Here is a 20,360-nt window from a genome sequence, read left to right as displayed (position 1 = left end):
CCACCCAGAGTGACTTGTGTGATTCTTAAATTGAATTTGTTTACATCACAATGTTGAAATACAAGCTTTTTTTCTCAGAAACATGCCCATGAATGTTACAACCTAAAGCTCAGGGTAGCTTTCTGACTTGAGCATCAACTGTTTTTGAATAGGGCTTAGAGTATTATGTCAGTTAAATGTGTACTCCAGTTCTATTTTTGAAGTAAACTTTCATTGTCCTCTCACCTCTAAAACTTCCTGGCCAAAATATGCCTCTGTTCTTGCTCAACACCAGGATAAACTATATCTCTAAATGTGAACAAACACCTATTCAAACTGTCCACCTCCTTACTGTCCCTTTTTCACTGATGTCTTTACTTCTGGTAACTTCTCTCCCCTGGCTTTCTCTCTAAATATACCATAAGCCTGCTTTTTCTTTCATTTCATATTGTAATTCCTATTTTATTATACTAACTTACCTTTAATTTCTCTGTAAACTGACTAAAATTACTATAAATATTAACTTGTATCTATTATTAATAAATGTTCTCATTTTATATCTAATTTGGCTTAATTATTTAAGCTGTAGATGTTTTCGTATTATTTTTATTGTACTTAAAATGCTTTTTAATATTTTGGAAAATTTTCCCCCGTGCATCCACTAAAATGGGGTCCCACCCAGTTGGACTTTCCCAGTAATCAAATGTCAATAAATAAATAAAAAGCAAGTCCTCACTTTATACTTTGAGTGATGTCTAACCTCCTGAAAGGGAAAAATATTTCTTACATAATTTCTTTAGTCCAATATAAATTTCAAATCCTGGTTTGCATGAATGCATTTATCAAAACTTCAACTATTTATATATATATTTTTTTTTTAATTCTAGCAATAATTCAGTTTATTAATTTATAATTCTTGTATTGAATATGGATCTTTATTTAAGACATGCTACATCTCAAAAAAAGAGAGAAGGTAAAGGAAGGTACTGAAGAATATATCAGGAAGAAACTCCCTGTACATTAAGATGTAAGGGATAAGAAATGGAAACGGACTTTATGCACATAGTATAAAAAGGATACATGAGATGAGTCCTGGCATTTCTTATAACAAACTACTGATGACATCACTGCTTTGTTTAAAGGAACACCCATAATGCATTTGAAGAGGCTTGATAGTCCACGGCTAGAGTCTGGGCAAATGCACAAGTAACCAGAGGACATAGATATGCCTCTGCTTGCTCCTCATTGCATGCTAACATAGTTCTTGCTCTGTTCTCATCTTGTAAGACCTTCACATTCCTTGCAGACAGCTCACTGAGTGCTGCAAAAGGTAAAGCATCAACCTCTGTCACCATTCTGTGTTTTGTTTGGAGGCTCATGCAATTAAACAGCTTTGTCTTTCTCCAGCATCTACTTCCCCTTTTCTGTGTCACATGACCTACATTCCCTGAAATATAAACTGACACATGGAATTAATTTAAGATTTGTGCATGTCATTTTTTACAATTTTGTCATTTCCTCTCCTTGATCAGTTCTCTGATTTCTCCTGTGGCGCACGTTATCTTTCTCATACAATGTTATAATAAAGTGTCAACAGATACCCGTCTGAAAAATCAACCTCTGTATAATGGTTCTACATTGGTAGTCCAAATTTACACTTACCCGAATTACTGATTTCAGGGACAACAATATCAATATTTCATAAACCAAACCTGAACATTACTGAATCTTTTTACATGGAATGGAGACACTTGGCCAACATGGGAAAAGTTGCCCTTTTCCCCACTTTAGTGTGATCTTGGAGTTGGTATATTTAGTTAGAAGGGTATGGGGAGCACAGTCACACACACACTGGGGATGCATGAGGCAAAGCCCCTTACCTGGTTGGGTTTGACATACTTCAGTGTGTTATTTTGTTAAATGTTGGCTAAGTGTCTTCTTTCCCCTATAAAACACTTTGGTAATGTGGTTGTTTGGTTTATTGCAATTTCGGTGTTGTTGTCTCTGTAATCTGCAGTTCAGGTACATGTAAATAACACAAAAAGGCTAAGTTGGTTAGAACTAGCCCACCAACAAACATATACCTACCCAGCTTCTTACCACTTATAAAATTATCTGTTTGCCACAAAATTGTTGTCTACTCAACTATGTTCCCACTCATTCATTACAATCCAATGATTTCTGTCCACAAACTATGAAATCTGTTGGGGATTATTTGTACTCATACCATGTTGCTAAGGTCTGGAACTCCTTTCCTGTATCCATCAGCTGAATAACCAGCCTTATTTCAGTTCTTTAAAACCATTCTGAAAGACTTCCTAGCCAAAATCTGGATCTGTTCTTGCTCAATTCCTAAATATGAACACGCACCTATTCATACCTTTCACTTTTTTATTCTCCCTTCTTCCTTCACTTCCTTAATAAAATCAGTTTCTCTCTCTTGACTCTCTTTCTAAATATGCTATAACCCTGTTTTTTCACTCACCTCATATTGCAATCCCTGTTTGTATTATACTAACTTACCTTTAATTTCTTTATAAACTGGGTACAATTTCTCTAAATATTAAATCACTGTCATATAAGCTGTGACTATTCTGAAATCATTTTTTCACATTATGACTAAATTGGTATAATTATTTCAACTGTAGATGTTTGTATATTATTAAGATTGTACAATGGTGTCTGTGATGTATAATGTTTGCAACTAAAGTGATGTCAATGTTGTTTTTCATTTATAGAAATGTAAGATTGCCTATGTCATATGTGATAATTTAATAAAGATGTTTATTGAAAAAAAGATTATAAAGTTATTGTTCTTAAAATGTTTTTGTAATACTTTGGAGATTTTCTTCCCAAGCCTAGGCTGAAAATGGGTGCCTACCCATTCAGACTTTCCCAGCATTTAAATGGCAGTAAATACACAAATATGTAGAGAAATGCATTTAACTGTCATGCAAAATTATTGCCAGGTCCCTTCTCACTTCTTTGAATACATTTTTATTAACTTTCTCATATTTTTCCCAAGCTAGATCTCCTAGCATGATATTAGACTTTGGACTCAAGCATTTTTTAAGCCTAGCCGTGCTTCCCAAGGTGGGGATTCAACCTGTTCTTTTGGCCTGCGAGATAAACTCCTTAACCATTAAGCCATTCCCCAGCCTCCTGTTCTTACTCATTTATTAATCAGTTTTGTGGTCTCTGTATATTTCGGTTAGCTTACTTTGCATCTCCATTCAGCCATATATCTTCTTTTCTTTTTTTCCTGACTTATATTACCTTTTACAGATGTTGTCTACTGTCAAATGTCCAATTTAATGCTAAGGTCTAACCTTTTGCATCATCAAGTTTCCCGTTTTTCTCTCCTAATTTGTGTCCTTTTCTTCAGAATTTCACTGTGAAATGTCAGTCCACCATTTAGCCTTCCAGTGCAGTATCAACTAAATGGTTTCAAAGTCAGTGCTTCAAATTTTACCTTCCTCTTAAAAAGTCTTTCTTTTACCTCATACTGTGCTACAGCCAGCATGGTTCCTTTTTTGTGATACATTTCTCAGACCTTACCACATTTAAGGCCTGTCCTGTTTCATTTGTATTCCACTGGCTGAAGTCAATATTTCCCAGTTAACACATCACCATGATCAGTATTTCATGCCTTAGTTGTTTAGTTCCTTATTCCTTCTTTAAGATCAGTATAATTTTCTGTTCTGTATTCACTGAGTTACAGGCACTATATACTACTACCAGTCTTTATCATGTGAACTCACCTTATAGCCATAAAAATATTAATAATCTCACATTTTTCTACCCCCCCCCCCCACCCCAGCATCCTGGGAATGTTGTCTTCATGAAAGAAAGGTTCATAGATTAGTACTAAGCTAATTGCCCTTGCAAGCTATTTTAAGCCTAGTCAGTTATCCCTTGTGAGACTCAAACCCTGCACCTTGTGTTTGTAAGGCAAACACCATAACCTTATGGCCTGGAATACCTGGTGCCAACTAAAAACACCCACAGTTAGATAAATATTCCTTGAACTTCTCAATAAAGCAAAAAAAAAAAAAAAACAAATTCAGAAAGGCAAACAAATCACTACATCTCCCTACAAAGGAAACATAGCTCTGACCCACAAAAATTCTGGGAAGCAGTAAACAAAACCCTCCAGCCTGGTAGAACATTTACACCCCTACCTAATATAGCAGGATCAAACTTAGACATAGCTTCTAATTTCAATATCTATTTTACCTCCGCTATACTTAAACTCATTAACAATACAACTCCCACTGACCTTCAACAATCCTCCAAGGGTGTAACTCATAACACCCCCTTCTCACTCCAGCCAGTCCCAACATCAGCCATCCAAAAACTCTTATCAAAACTTAAATCAACAACTCTCGTGGCTGACAAGCTCCCAGCGGAATACCTTCAAATTGTATCCAAGGCCATAGCTTATACCATTTTGCTACAGATAAATAGATCTATTACTCAACACACCACTTCACCCTTATGGAAAATGTCTTTCATCATCCCCTTCACAAGGGAGGCCCCTCTACTGACCTCTCAAACTACTGACCCATTGCAATCCTCCCACCCCTATCTAAGATCCTAGAAAGATGCATACATCACCAACTTCTTAACCACCTTCTCAACAATAACTTAAGATCCAAAACCCACCGCATCACCACTGCCCTAATTAATTTCACCAACACCGTTAACACACACAGAAACCAAGGCAAGCTAGTCTATACCATCTTTCTAGATTTATCCAAGGCATTTGATACAGTTTCCCATAACAAACTCCTAAGCTGCCTCTCCAAGCTCAACATGGACAACCCCACCCTGCTCTGGTTCAAAAGTTACATAGACAACCGCCTTCAGTCAGTCAAATGGTATGAGTCCCTATCCCCCCCACTCCCCATCACACTTGGCATACCTCAGGGTTCTATTTTCAGCCCCCTTCTCTTTTAACATTTTTACAAATCAACTTCACCTAACAACCACAAAAGCTGAAATAGTACAATATGCTGATGACACAACCCTAATATGCTCCGCATCTAATATCCAGCTCCTCCAACAAAGCGCCCAGCAATCCTTCACAGAAATAGAACACTGGTTAAACAAATCTCAACTGATATTGAACCAAAAAAAAAAAACAACTCATACTGTTTTACCCAACAAAGACTAATGACCTATCCACCTTCTCTATATTCTTAGCCAATAAGACCCTCATTTCCCCAGAGGCCATATTACTTGGAGTTACAATTGACCAACAACTAAGATTCAGCAAATATGTATCCCTAACTATCTCCAAAGTCCAAAAAAAGCTAGGGACCCTCTACCACTATAAAAAGTGCCTTACTTCTGAATCTAGAACTGCTATAGCCAGAACCCATCTTCTATCTACATTACTTTATGCTTCTCCAGTACTAACAAATCTACACAAGACCAACCTCAACAAACGTTTTTCATATAGGCATAGAGTCATACTGCTCACATGAAAGTAAGCAGGTGTGCGATCCAGTAAACAGAGGATAGCGGCACTCATGCATGCGGAAATTTCTGTGGCATGCAAATCACCTGATAAACAGGTGAACTGCATGCAAATGAGGGAGGTGGAGCAATCCAGGAACCAGATAGGCAGTACTGCAGATCCTGTGTCGGTGTCCATAATGTCCATGGAAAAATTCTATGTACAGGATACAAGAAAAAAAAAAAAAAACACCAGGGTCCCTAAAAGGGCAGGTAGATAGGATGAAATAGCATAGCAAAGAAAGAAATGTGCAAACCTATCCACTGTGTGTCCAAAACAGTATGGAAAATAATGTAAAATAATTTTATTTTTTATAATAATCTGGGTTTGTTTGGGTGGCGCACTGCAATGCGCAAATATGCCATTATGAAAATTTTTTTTAAAAAGTGTAAAAATTAAATATAGTAGTATATGACTATAATGTATTATAGGACCCCACGTGGAGTATCTACAATGGTGGAATGTTTCTGTTGCTAAGAAGGCAGTGCCTGGAACCATGTTGTTTGCAGGTTATCTGCATGGATCCCTACGCAAATGAGCTGGGGTTAATGAATAACACAAATGGGTACCCGTGTCCACAGATCCGATCTGTGTAGGCACAAAACTGTGTTGGTATACACAGAAGAGGTAGCTAACAGGGGGTGTGTCTGAGGACATTTAAGATTATTGAAGCTCAGAGGTGCCTGTTTCCGAGGCATGGTGCTCTGATGAATAAGGGTGTGTGTACACAGACTGCTAAGCTCTGGTTACCTTTGGGGTGCATGTTTCAGCATTTTGCATGGTGCACTGCCTTGCTGAGGATGACCTTTCATGGGGGTATGTACACTGAGTGCTGAGCACTGTTTACCTTTACAGCACATGTTTGCACAGTGCACTGCAGTGCTGAGCAAGGAAGGCTGTTAAAAAAAATTGGCTGAGGAAGACTATGATATCTTAATTACTGATGATCCCTGTTTCACTTAAACTAGTGCCATTGACAGTCCTAAATGATGTACTTGGCAGGTGGGATGCATCACAGGCAGGCAATCACACATGGTGCACCTACAGCAGAGCATGGTAAATGCTGCATACACCCTACAACCTGATTTCACCCCCATACTCTGCATCAGTGGACTACAGACTTGGGAGGTTTAACTGAAGGAATGCTAGGGGCTGCTGCAGGTCTGCTACATATGTATGTGCTAAATGTTGACGTCAATGCTGCTGCTGACTATATGCCTAGACTGAAAAAGAGAAGCATGTTCAGGCCCAGGGTAACCTTACAGGAGCTACATGAGCTGGAGATTGTAGAGAGGTAAAGGGTAGATAGGATATACAACAAGAACTCACTGAGCTTGTCCAACTCCATCCTAGACCCAGAGCCAAGAGAGTGGAACCCTTTCCAGTGAAAACAAAGTTATGTGCAGCTCTAAGAATACTAGCTACAGGTACTTTCCAAAGCTCAACTGGGGACATGATGGGGGTTTCACAGGCATCAGCATCGAGGGTACTCTACCAGTTCCTGGATGCCATGCTACCACATGCCAGTGAGCACATTTAATTTTCCCTTACCCCTGATGTGAGTGCCAAAAGTATGCAACACTTCCACTATGTAGCACACTACCCTGAGCTACTAGGTGCCATAGATTTCACTCATGTACACATTAAGGCACCACCCAACGAGGATGGTAGAATCTACATCAACCACAATGGATATCACTCCATCAACTGCCAGGTCATGTGCAATGCCCAGGGCATTATCATGCATGTGTGTGCTGGCAGCCTGGCAGTTATCATGACTCCCATATCAGGCATGCATCACAGCTGTACCAGATGTTTTCTAGGGGGGACTTACCACATGGCCATTTACTGGGGGATGCTGGCTATGCACTGGAACCAAGGATGATGATACCCATCAGAAACGCACACCCACCCACCGAAGAATGCCATAATGAGGCACATGCACAAACTCGAAACATAATAGAGTGTGTGTTTGGGATGCTGAAGTCACAATTCTGTTGTCTTGATATATCTGGTGGAGTCCTGCAATACTCTCTGCCACATGTGCACAGATATTCACAGTATATGCTATGCTACATAATATGATCCTGTGGAAACAGCTGCAGCAGAATCATCAAAGGAAAGGGATACACAACCCCCCCACCAGTGCCTAGGTCACCACAGCAACATCCACAGGAGGACTATGAGGATGAAACCCTTGAGCTTGTCCCTGTAGGCAGACATAAGCATGCCCAGTATGCCCTTGCCTTGGCCATGAGATAAAGCATAACACATGTATTGACAACCTAGGGCCCTAGGAACTGACACCTTACTCTCACTCACATACATATTAGTAAAAAGGATGCCAGTCTGCCCACACAACCTGTACTTAACCATGTATTGGCTGTGTACTTCATGCATCAGACAGAATCGGCCCCGAACTAGAGGTCTGTCAACTGCTTCCTTTGCAAGGTAAGTCACACACCTATTCACCACTTGTAAGGGTTACTAAAATATGGTAGAATATGTATGGACCTGCTGCATATATGCAAGAGAATATAGTGAGCTACTGGGCTACTTGGGAAGATCTAACAGCCACTTGGCTCAACAGGTACTCTGTCCAATAGTATGTGCTCCATAATATGCAGTAGGCCACATGGCCGGAAAGTCCATTACATTATTCAACTGAGATGGCAAACAGTGGGGGTCACATGACAGTCGCACAAATGTCTATGCTAGCAGACCATGGGTTGGTTGTTCCCACCATCAACACATCAGTGTACCCATACAACTGTTGTAATAGTTAAATCTGCAATGATATATCAGCAGACTAACCAATTCCGGGGCTGTGACATAGAACCTGGCCACATGTTCTATGTCTCACGTAATGCAGGGTTGGCAATGTATGTCTGTATGCTGTTGACTGTGTGATGTATAACGCACCCCTGTCTGGCTGCATTTGTGGCTCAGTTTGAATCTGGCAGTATCCACATATCTTGCATGTGAAGTTGTCGTATGGTGGTGTCCCCACAGATTGTCATACCCCTCAATATGTTACTGCACAAAAGTTGGACAAAGCCAGAGAGAATGGGGAGACACACGGCCAAAACTAGAGACAGACATTCAGATGCTCTGATTCACCTAGAAGGTGGCTAGTATGAAATTGTGTTGCATCAGTATACCATATCTGAAGGATATAAAGTCCAACACACAAATGTGTGTCTGTAGTTAGTACTATTCACTGACTGCCTTATACAACATTTTACTGGAACACCACAAATGTATGAGGAACAGGCCAGATGCTTGACATTATGAAAAAAAACATGTACAATGAGAGGCATATCCCTCAACTGTACAGATTTTCGCAGAATGTCCAGACTTTTGCCTCATATATTTGGTCTGTTTTTCATAAAATTGTGTTTTTATGGCATACTAGTGGCAAATAATTAAAGACTGAAGTTAGAGAATAATGACAGGCATTTGAGTTTCAGACTTCATACCCTTCAGGAAATCCATACTAAAGCAAAACATGTTATTCTATCACCTTCCTAAGTTTGTAAGTGCAGTATTAAAAAGTTGTCCCTATTTTTGGGCCTTTGTCCCACTTTTGTTAATGGCTTAGTCCAGATTTCTTGCTGTAAGAACTGAGAGGTATGGACTGAGAAGTATGCGGACTGTCACCCTGTATGAGGTGTTACATCATGTACCCCAGTCACATATTAAATAAAGCACACTGCCAGGGAATGTCATGGACAATGTCAGGGAAGTGCTGTATTGTGGAAACAGGTGCAGCTGCCAATGTCTATAGCACACAAAATCCCGGCTGCGAGTGTAAGTAGCTCTGGCCTGGACTCACCTTGTAAGTACTGACAGTCCCACTGGGCATACTCATACACTTAGCTAACTTGAGTGCAATTCTGTTGGCTCTTCCTCACAAAGACCTGCTATGTGGAAATATGTCTGTGCATATAGACAGTTACCTCTACATATCAGTCTGACTCTATCTCCCTTCTCACATGCGTAGTGTATCTATCAGTATGTATCCCATATAAATATGATACTGATATAAAATATATATATATATATATATATATATATATATATATATATATATATATATATATATATATATATATATTTATATGTACACACTAACACACATATAGCTGTATATATTACAATGATACATAGAATCTCAACATATATCTGCAAAAGTCATACATAACGTACACACACAATATTTATAGAGACATCCCTGTTACACACACACACAGACACAGATGCACACACATGCACACACACACACACACACAGACACACACATAGTTGCCCAAAGGATCCAAACCAAGGCCGCAACAGTACATAATCAACTCACCGACAGACACCTGTGCCTGTGGAAAGAGAGATCTTGTAGACAGACACAGGTGAGCAGGTTTTGTACTCTACAATGGTTCAACACATGTCTTGAACAGGTCATATTGTTCCTGGCTACATGTTTGCCTATCTAACTGCAACCAGCCACATATGGCCATACTGCTAACTGTACACACATAGCAGGGATAGTGATAGGTACCCCACTCCTAAGACACTAGATACAATAACTGTACCAAGCAATATCACTCTGTAGGCCACACATGCTGTCTAACACAAGGCTACTTTGCGTACTGCAAAAGTACTGTGCCAACAATTGCATATATAACAGATGTACCCCATAGTGCAAGCAATACGTACCGAGAGCTATAGTGTATAATTGTAGGTAAGTAGAAGGTTCTAATCTCACATCAGTCAAGTGTGTGTGTGTGTGTGTGTGTGTGTGTGTGTGTGTGTGTATGTGTGTGTGTGTGTGTGTGTGTGTGTGTGTATGTGTGTGTGTATGTGTGTGTGTTTCTGTGTGTGTGAGTGTGAAAATATATCCCCATGGCACTACAGACAAGCCCATATGGGTTATCTCTGTGCAATGATTATGCATTTTATGGCCCTGTGACTAGCTGCTGGTCTCTATAGTGCTCTCATCTACAAGGCCTGCTGATGTCATTCACCTCAAGAGCACTGGCTGACAACTTGATATCAGGTAAACTCTATGGCACATGCGATAAGTACCGCAAGCTATAGTGTGTAATTGTAGATAAGTAGGCATTCCAATCTCGCATCGACCAACTCTGTGTGTATAAATATATCCCTGTGTCGCACTTCAGACATGGCCTTATGGGTTATCCCCATGGAATGCTTTTGCACTTTTTTCCCTTGTGACTAGCTGCTGGCCCTAAATTGCCCTCCTATACATAATCATAACCGATATCTGCCACCTGTCTGACTTGCACACAGGATATTTGTAGACATGTCAACTCCATCACCACACCCTCTAGATTTGTAAGTTCAGATAACCAAGGTGAGATGTAGCCAGGGTAGCAGACCTTATCACAAAGTATGAATGCATAAATACACTGACTTCCCCCATTTCCCCCCATTTTTACACATATGCATCTAGGGTGCCATACACATATACTGCCGTACATTGCTGATGTCATATTTCTGCTGTGCTGCCATGCTACCTTTGCCAGTATTGCTGCCATGTGTCCATAGTGTATGCCCTCAGACTCCTGAAACAGAAACATACACAGGCCCATGACACAATTGTCATTCTGTAACCCTACCATCAGTCCAACATCATGCAACAAGATACACAAAGTTTGCTGTGTAATCATGAAACATGCCAGCAAACGGTACCTGTTGTGGCCCACAACAAGTGGCACTGCAAAACAATACTGCACTACACAAGTACATGTCAAGTGATAGACATTCTGTGCATCAGACACATCATAGCATTTCCCTGCATCGATAGCACAGATGGCAGGGATGTGGCACAGGTATCATCACATCTACAGGGTGTGGTGTGTGTGCAGGAGGCCTAGGCTGTGCCAAACAGTTGACACCATGTGTGTGAATCAGGAGGGTTGTGGGTTACATGAGCCATGGATAGGTGCTGTGTGTCTGTAGGTGACCTGCATTTGACAGTGTTGTTTGCTTGTGTGCATATACACAGTCAAGCCCATTGCTAGCCATACACATGCATATGTTGGATAGTTGTGACCCATAGATGGTAGAATGGAGAGTTCACTGTCTTTAGCCTCAAACACGGGAACTGTCTCTGCCAGGAGTAGCACTGGCATTGCCATGCCCAAGGTCAGATTCGGTGCTAGTACCTGACGGTGACTGCAAAATGCTGGGATTGTGTCCCCCATGGGACTGCCTAGGACCATGTGCCTTTGTAAGAAGCTGATAACCCTCATAAAATCCTCCAAAGCTAGTTATAAAAATAAAATTTCCAAAGTTTCCAAAGACAACCACAAGGCATTCTATAGTTACGTCAAGAATCTAAATGACAATGCTCAGATCTGCTCTGAGCTACAACAGAATGGCATTAAGTATACTGATCCCAGGGATATTACTAATATCCTGGCAGATCGGTTTAGTGCCAACTTCACCCCCCTCTCACCCCCTAAAGGGCCCATCTCAATACCAAAAGATTGCCAAATTCCAGTAATCATGACCATACAGGTAGAAACCGTACTCTCCAAAGCTAAGAATACAGCATCAATGGGACCAGATGACACCCTGGGCTGTGTACTACATGAACTACAAAATGAACTGGCACCTCACCATGTTTAATCATAGGATCCCAGGAGCTACCATCCCATCAGTCTGACGAGCCTGATCTGCAAGGCCATAGAACATAATTATCACGGAACTTATAAACAAAGAATTTGGCAACCGTCAAACACTGGGCCCCACCCAATTCAGGTTCGTGAAGGGCCAATCTTGTCTCCTGAACCTGATTGACTTCTTTGAATCAGTCTCCAGAGCTGTGGATGAGGGTAAGGCAGTCCACACAACCTATCTGGACCTCGCCAAGGCCTTCAACACCATCACCCACTCTGGAATCATTGATAAACTTACTAAGCTGGGCATAAATCCCTACGTCACTCGATGGGTTGCAAACTAGCTTACTGACAGAACCCACACTGTAAAAGTAGCCGACTCCAAATCCAGCTCCAGACAAATGACAAGTGGAGTACCTCAGGGTTCAGCCCTGGGACTGCTCTTGTTTGGCATCTACTTCTCTGAAGTACAGGCCAACACTAAGGGACACTGACTAACAAAGTTTGCAGATGAATGCAAACTGGGAGCCATTATTGAATCCCCAAATGATGTGGATATTCTACAAAAGGGCTTTACAGAAAGAGACAGTTGATGTCAGAGCCACAGGCTCACACTTAATGCCAAGAAATCTATAGTTATCTCCTTTGGAAAAAAACATGTACCCATGAATTACCACATAAGTGGCAGTACACTAAACACCGAAAGTGTGATGAGAGACTTAGGGACATAGGTGGACATTGGTTTCACCTTCAATAACCACATTGCCACAACAGTCAGGAAATCCTTCTATGTGCACACCTCATCATTAAGAGCTTTTCATACAGAAAAAAGGAGGTCATTATCGCACTGTACTAATCCCTCATTAGAGCCATTATAGAGTACAGTGTCCCGTTTGGTATGTACCTCACAAGACAATTGCAACAGCTGGAAAGGCTGCAGAAATACCTCACTAAAAGAATCACAGGCCTAAAGCAGATGCCCTATGCTTTCCATCTACATAAACTCCAGCTATATTCTGTGGCATTCCATTTACTCAGAGGCAATTTCTGCTTAACATACAAGTTCATGTCAAACCCTGAGCTGTTGGACATACTCCACTTAAAGAAATCCCAATCCCTCAGAGCCACATGCTCCAGGGATCTAAACCTTGTCATCACAATGAGCAAAACATGCTGGAGAGATAGGTTCCTGATCCAAAGACTCCCCATACTCTGGAATAGACTGCCCATACATGTCAAGCAGAGCACTTCCTTGGCCCTCTTCAGAAGGAACCTTGATGAGTGGATGGGAGATAGGAAATTCACCCCGGGAATCATGTCAATCACCCTGCTTGACAGGAGTCCAGGGAAGTAAATATTGTGGGAAGAAATATCCAGGGAATTGTTATGGCTTGGCTTGTATAGGCCCTAGGGCCAATAGCCTAGTACCAACCTATGAACCTATGTAGTGGTGGAGGTACTGCCACTATGAGGGCAGGACTGTGCGCAGCCATGTGGACTCCCTGGATATGGTGTGGCGGACCTACGTCCATGCGTCCATTGCCCAACTCCAGCCTGATGTTCCAGTACAGACAATGTGCAGTCCAAGGCAGACTTTGTCACAGTCCACAGACTGTCCACTACATCTGTGAACTGATCCAGCATGTCTCCAATGAAGTGGAGGCAGTCATGGATGTCAGACTGTGCTGCATCCAAAACCCTTAGCATCCATCTGGTTTTGCATTTAGAATGCTCCTGTGCCTCCATGATGGCCCAAAGCATGAGCCAAATGACCTGTGGTGTGACACCTGTGACAGCTGGTGGATGGACAGCAGTCCTCCAATGAACAGCCCTGCCAATCCACCTGTGTGGGACCTCACCAGCTGTCTGGCTATGGCCAGTGTCTATACTCACTGATACCATAGTTCTCACACTGTCCTGTATATGTCGCCACCCTCTGACTTTCCAATATCTGTGGTCTCTAGGGACTGGGTATATATGGCCATACTGACTGTGTGCAGTGACAATGGGGGTAGAAGAGGGATGTCAATCTCTGGGACAGATCCAGCCCCCAACAACCCCACCTGTGCCTCACTATGGGCACCATCATTATCATTAGAGTTTGATAAGACACTGACATCAGGTTGTGAGGCGGACAGACACCAAACCCCCCTGGTCACCTGTCAAAACCAAGACAAAAGCAATACATTACTACCTGCACTTTTATGTATGGAAATCCACACAGACTCATACAAATGAGGATCCATAACTGCATTACCAGTCACACATCTTTTCATCTCCACTCCCCTGCACAACAGACAACCTCCCACCAACATACACAGACAAGTCAAGCCCTTTACAACATTCACATCAGCCACATCCAGGTAAAGCTGCCAGTACAATCTGCCTGTAACATATGAAATATGACACTATATGTGATAGACCTACACATAAAACCCAGTACACCTATCTTCAGAATGATATGCCAGTACTAGTGTCACTGTCTCAGTATGTAGCATCTCCCTTTTGATTTTGAACAGGCATCTTGGAGTAATTGCCTCATTTACACCAGGCTGAGTATCTGCTCATAACTATAAGTGCAGATGTGTCGATGGTTATTCAAATACACACCTGTGACTAACCAGTCTATGAACTGTAGTTATCTTTTCCAGAATGGAACATACAAATATTGGACTATGGCTAAACACAACATTTATACTTAGGGCAAAATGGCAGCCTTTAACTTTCATAGGGTATATATATATGATCTGTAAAAGACTGTATAACACTTACCAGGTACAGGACCATGGACTTGGACCACTCCTGATGGACCTATGAAAAGGTGAGGGACAGTAATTGTCAGCACCACCAAATGCTGCAGCGCTACAAGGTAATATGTGCATATATCCACGTGTACAGTAGCTACTATGGTACTGCATGTATTGCTGACATTCTGTGTATGTGTGGACAACTGTGCATAAACCCTAACACCCCCCAATGCAGATATACATAACACCCATTTATAGGTATGCACAGCCCACCACAAAGACTGATACAGTATTACACTGGTGAACACAGAGCACTTACCTGGATGCTCCTCTGCTGAAGACACATAGTTTTGGTCATTTTCACAAAAGCTTGTGGATCGCTGGCAAATATTTAAACACTGTCACTGTGTTTGGGCCTTTGTCCCCCCATAAGTTATGACTTTGTCCTGGTCACATGTTGTAAGAGGTTGACAGGTATGTTGGGCACAGCAGTCAACCAAACAGGGACATACATCAACAGAAACAGGGACTTAGGCAGAGTACATCAGGGACATTCAGGGGCACTTTTAAAAAGTTATAACTATGTATATGAGACAGTGACTAAATGAGGGGGTGAATTACAGTACATTGTTTAATGTTACAAGAATGCACACCATTAATCGTTGTCATTATATATTATGTGTGATATACTAGCTTTCCTACAACAGCCAACCATTGTAGGAGGGATTGACAGGGACAAAGCTGAGATGTGATTAAAAATCAGAGACAGTTGAGAGACATGCCCGTAGGTGTAGGACAGCAGAGACATCATTACCATAGATCTAAAACAGGCTTACTGATGTAATGGTTATTCCCCATACCTCCAAACTCTCATTCACATCCTGTTATATGGCAAAATCTATTACATACCTGCTGGAGTGCAATACTCCTTTTTTGAACTTTGCTTCTGGTATAGTTTTGGAAATCCACACTCCATGTGAGTTAAGTGTCATACAGAGCTGTTCCCCATAAGCAGCTGCTTGCCTTTTTAAAGTACTGCTCATTAGCAGGTAATTGCCTCTGCACCAATCTGTGGCTTAGAATTGCTAATTGCAGCAAAATCATCTGAATTGCACTATCGCTGGCCAATGACATGCCACAACAGTGCAATATATAAGGCCATCATGTAGAACTGGGCCCCTTTCTTAGTTGTAATACAGACATCACTGAGGACTGGAGAGTACAGCATCATAAAGGATAGGTACCATAACTGTCAACTGTAGAGATTTATGGATGATGTCCACATTTTTGCCTCCAATGTGTGATCAGTATCCCATAACAAAGTGGCCATCTGGCAGTTCACTAATGCATTAGCTGTTATTCTAACAACATTCTATAACTATGTCAAGAATCTAAATGGCAATGCTCAGATCTGCTCTGAGCTACAACAGAATGGCATTAAATATACTGATCCGAGGGATATTGCCAATATCCTGGCAGATCAATTCAGCGCCAACTTCACCCCCCTCTCTCCCCCTAAACGGCCCATCTCAATACTGGAAGATTGCCAAATTCCGGTAATAATGGCCACACATGTAAAAAACGCACTCTCCAAATTTAAGAATTTAGCATCCATGGGACCAGATGACATCCTGGGCTGTGTATTACATGAACTACAAAATGAACTGGCACCTCACCTAAGTGTCATGTTTAATCATAGCCTCACCTCAGGCTTTGTGCCCACTGAGTGGTGCACAGCTACAGTTATCCCACTCCACAAGGGGGATCCACCTTGGATCCCGGGAACTATGGCCCCATCAGTCTGATGAGCCTGATCTGCAAGACTATGGAACGTATTATCATGGAACTTACAAACAAAGACATTGGCAACCTTCACACACTGGACCCCATTCAGTTTGGGTTCGTGAAGGGCCGATCTTTTCTCCTGAACCTGATTGAATTCTTCAGATTAGTCTCCAGAGCTGTGGACAAGGGTAAGGCTGTCCACACAGCCTATCTGGACCTCACCAAGGCCTTTGACACCACCCCCCACTCTGAAATCATAGATAGACTTACTAAGCTGAGCATTAATCCCTACATCACTTGATGGGTTGCCTACTGGCTTACTGATAGAACTCACACTGTAAAAGTAGCCGACTCCAAATCCAGCTCCAGACAAGTGACAAGTGAAGTACCTCAGGGTTCAGTCCTGGGACTGCTCTTGTTTGGCATCTACCTCTCTGAAGTACAGGAACAACACTAAAGGACTCTGGCTAACAAAGTTTGCAGATGACTGCAAACTGGGAGCCATTATTGAATCCCCAAATGATGTGAATACTCTACAAAAAGGCCTTACAGAAACAGATGCTTGGTGCCAGAGTCAAGGGCTCAAGCTCAATGCCAAGAAATGTATAGTTATCCCCTTTGGGAAAAAACATGTACCCATGAATTACCACATAGGTGGCAGTACACTAAACACTGAAAGTGTGAAAAGAGACTTAGGGACACAGGTGGACAGTGGTCTCATCTTCGATGACCACATCGCCACAACAGTCAGGAAATCCTTCTATGTGGCACACCTCATCACTAAGGGCTTTTCATCCAGAAAAAAGGAGGTCATTGTCCCACTGTACTCATCCCTCATTAGACCCATTATAGAATACAATGCCTCATTTGGTATGTACCTCTGAAGACATCTGCAGCAACTGGAAAGGCCACAGAAATACCTCACTAAAAGAATCACAGGCCTAAAGCAGAGGCCCTATGCTAACCACCTTAAAAAACACCCGCTATACTCTGTGGCATATCGTCTACTCAGAGGCGATCTCTGCTTAACATACAAGGCCATGTCAAACCCAGAGCTATTGGACATGCTACACTTAAAGAAATCCCAGTCCCTCAGAGCCACATGTTCCAGTGATCTAAACCTTGTCATCACAATAAACAAAACATGCTGGAGGAATAGGTTCCTGACCCAGAGACTCCCCAGACTCTGGAATAGACTGCCCATACATGTCAAGCAGATCACCTCTTTGGCCTTTTTCAAAAGGAACCTTGACAATTGGATGGGTGAAAGGAAATTCACCCCAGGGATCAAGTCAATCACCCCACTAGACAGGGGTCCAGGGAAGTAAATAGTGTGGGAAGACATAGGCTTGTATAGGCCCTAGGGCTGATAGCCAAGTACCAACCTATGAAACTATGAACCTACTATGTTTGTAGAGGCAACCCATTACACATGCTCCTATTTGTTGGCTTTAGCCCCCCATTACATATGGCTGTGTCCGGATCCCTTGCTCTAGGGATTTGGAGGTATGATAGGTCTGTAGCAGCTACCTTTACATACAACTGTGTATGCTGCTGCTGCAGCCTAGCGCACATATGGGGGAGTGTAGACACTTTTGAGGACAGCAAGCTGTATGTGTAACTGTGTCAGCTGTGTCAGCCCTGTCATTACAGCACAGCCAGGGTAAGGGTATCCTGTACAGTCTAACTGAGGCATGTGATTAAGGTACATCTGTTATGCAACTGTGCTAATAACAGAGTAGTTCACAACATATAGTTAGGCTATATGGATATGTGTAGTATGTCCCTACCTGCAGGCCTCTGACTTGCAAAACTGGGTAGCAGTTCATTAACTAGCAGTAACCTGTGTAGATTAGGATTGCATGACTCAGTCATTACTCGCTGTCTTCACAATAATGTAATTGAACTGCTAGGCAAAACTGGATTTGAACCCAGGAGTGTTTGTGTGGCAAAATGTTCTATAGGCAAGGTATTTAACAGACTGCACCACTGGCTCACTGCAAAAGCATGTGCATTTGCAAGACATATATGCACATATACAGGCTGTGAGAAACATTTCTACTTCCATCAGTATGTTCTTGGCTTTATATGGCTGAATATATACACCAGGGTCTCAGCTGTACATGTACTTTGCCATTGCTGCTTTAGCAGGTGTCTTTTCAGAAGTTGCTGATAAAAGGGCACATATACCTGCTATCATGGGCCTCCCTTACATCCATTATTATGTCTTTGGCTCTCTACTGGTGTATTATTGCACCAGAGACCAGGGTACACTCCCATTCTTCCCATTAGTGTTCATTTCAGTTACATGCCTAATAACTGCAAGTGCCAATCACGTTTTACATTAGATCTGTGTGGTGTAGTGGGTTACTGCAGTGGGGTGTAGGTGAGAGGGGCCCAGGTACGAAACTTTGCAAAGGTGTTCATTTTGTAAGTATGTCTAACAATGTCATAAACATATTTAATCATTAAAGCTCACTTAGGCTTAGCTAAGCAAAGAGGCACTGCGTGCTGCACCATGCCCCTTTCCTTAGCTCTGCACAAACACGTGCTAAAAAAATATAAAGAAAAGAAAAAGAGGGTGATAGAAAATGAGTGAACTGGGGACAAGCAGGGGGAAAAACATAAAGAAAGGTAGGTAGGGATGTGCAAGAAGGGTGTAGGAAAGACCCATATATATCCATATCTTGTGCAGCAACAGCTGTGTATTTTGACATATTTTTTAAATGAATTTGGACTCTCAAACCCCAGAGAGAGGGGTTAGGAGGCCATAACTGTGTTGTCAAGCCAATTAGACCTGATTAGTGGTGTCCAGTGGACACGTGTGACATGGAGATCTATGTATGGGGTGATATGTTTTTTGGAATATATGCACATTCTTCTTTTTATTTAAGATGAGATTGAAATGTAGGGGAAGGGACATAGGCACATGTGGGGATGTAAGCTGGGTAGGAGAGGATGCATTTGCAGACAGACAAGACAGCAGACAGGGGCGGTGTGTGACACATGAGGGGTTAAACACCTTGGATGGGGATGGTGTTGGGGCACCAAGTCACACATGCCTCCACACGGCAGAAGCGTGACTCATGTCTGCACTCATGGGACAGTTGACACTACTCCTTCACTGCCATGATGGTGGCTGTGTTGGAGGCTGAGCACCAAGGTAAGTCTGCCCAACCAGGTCAGCCAGTGTGCTCTCAATCTGGCCCAGGTGGCATTCATAGTTCTGATCAAAATCCTGCATGTCTTGACCAGCAGTTGATCTTGGGTGATTGCAGCTACTCTGCCATCACTCCCAGGTGGTGGCAGGGCCCTGTACTCTGAGGCAGTTCCACCCAGTGCTGCAGGTGATGCAGGGTCAGTGCAGGGGGCACCACTGGCCTGGGTCACAGGCATGCTAGGACTCAGTGCCACGGCCAGTTGAGGCAAGGCAGGCAGATCACCAGGAACTGGCCTACCCTGACTTGCTGTGGTAATGGAGGCATATCAATAAGTATAGGTTAGTTATTAACCAAACATTGTTAGCAACAATAGCATGGCAGGACATTGGAAATAACACAATTATGTATCGATGCAAATTATGTGAACACAACAATAAATAACAGAACAGTCAGTATAGCAGCATGCCAATAACAGTTACAGTATAAGGCCAACAAAATAGGTAATTAAAATATTATACTACATAACAAT

Source organism: Protopterus annectens, chromosome 14.part0 (assembly GCF_019279795.1).
Source record: "Protopterus annectens isolate FY-2018-M chromosome 14.part0, PAN1.0, whole genome shotgun sequence".
NCBI classification, from domain to species: domain Eukaryota; kingdom Metazoa; phylum Chordata; order Ceratodontiformes; family Protopteridae; genus Protopterus; species Protopterus annectens.
The sequence above is the reverse complement of the archived record's forward strand: the minus strand, read 5'-3'. Positions refer to the sequence as shown.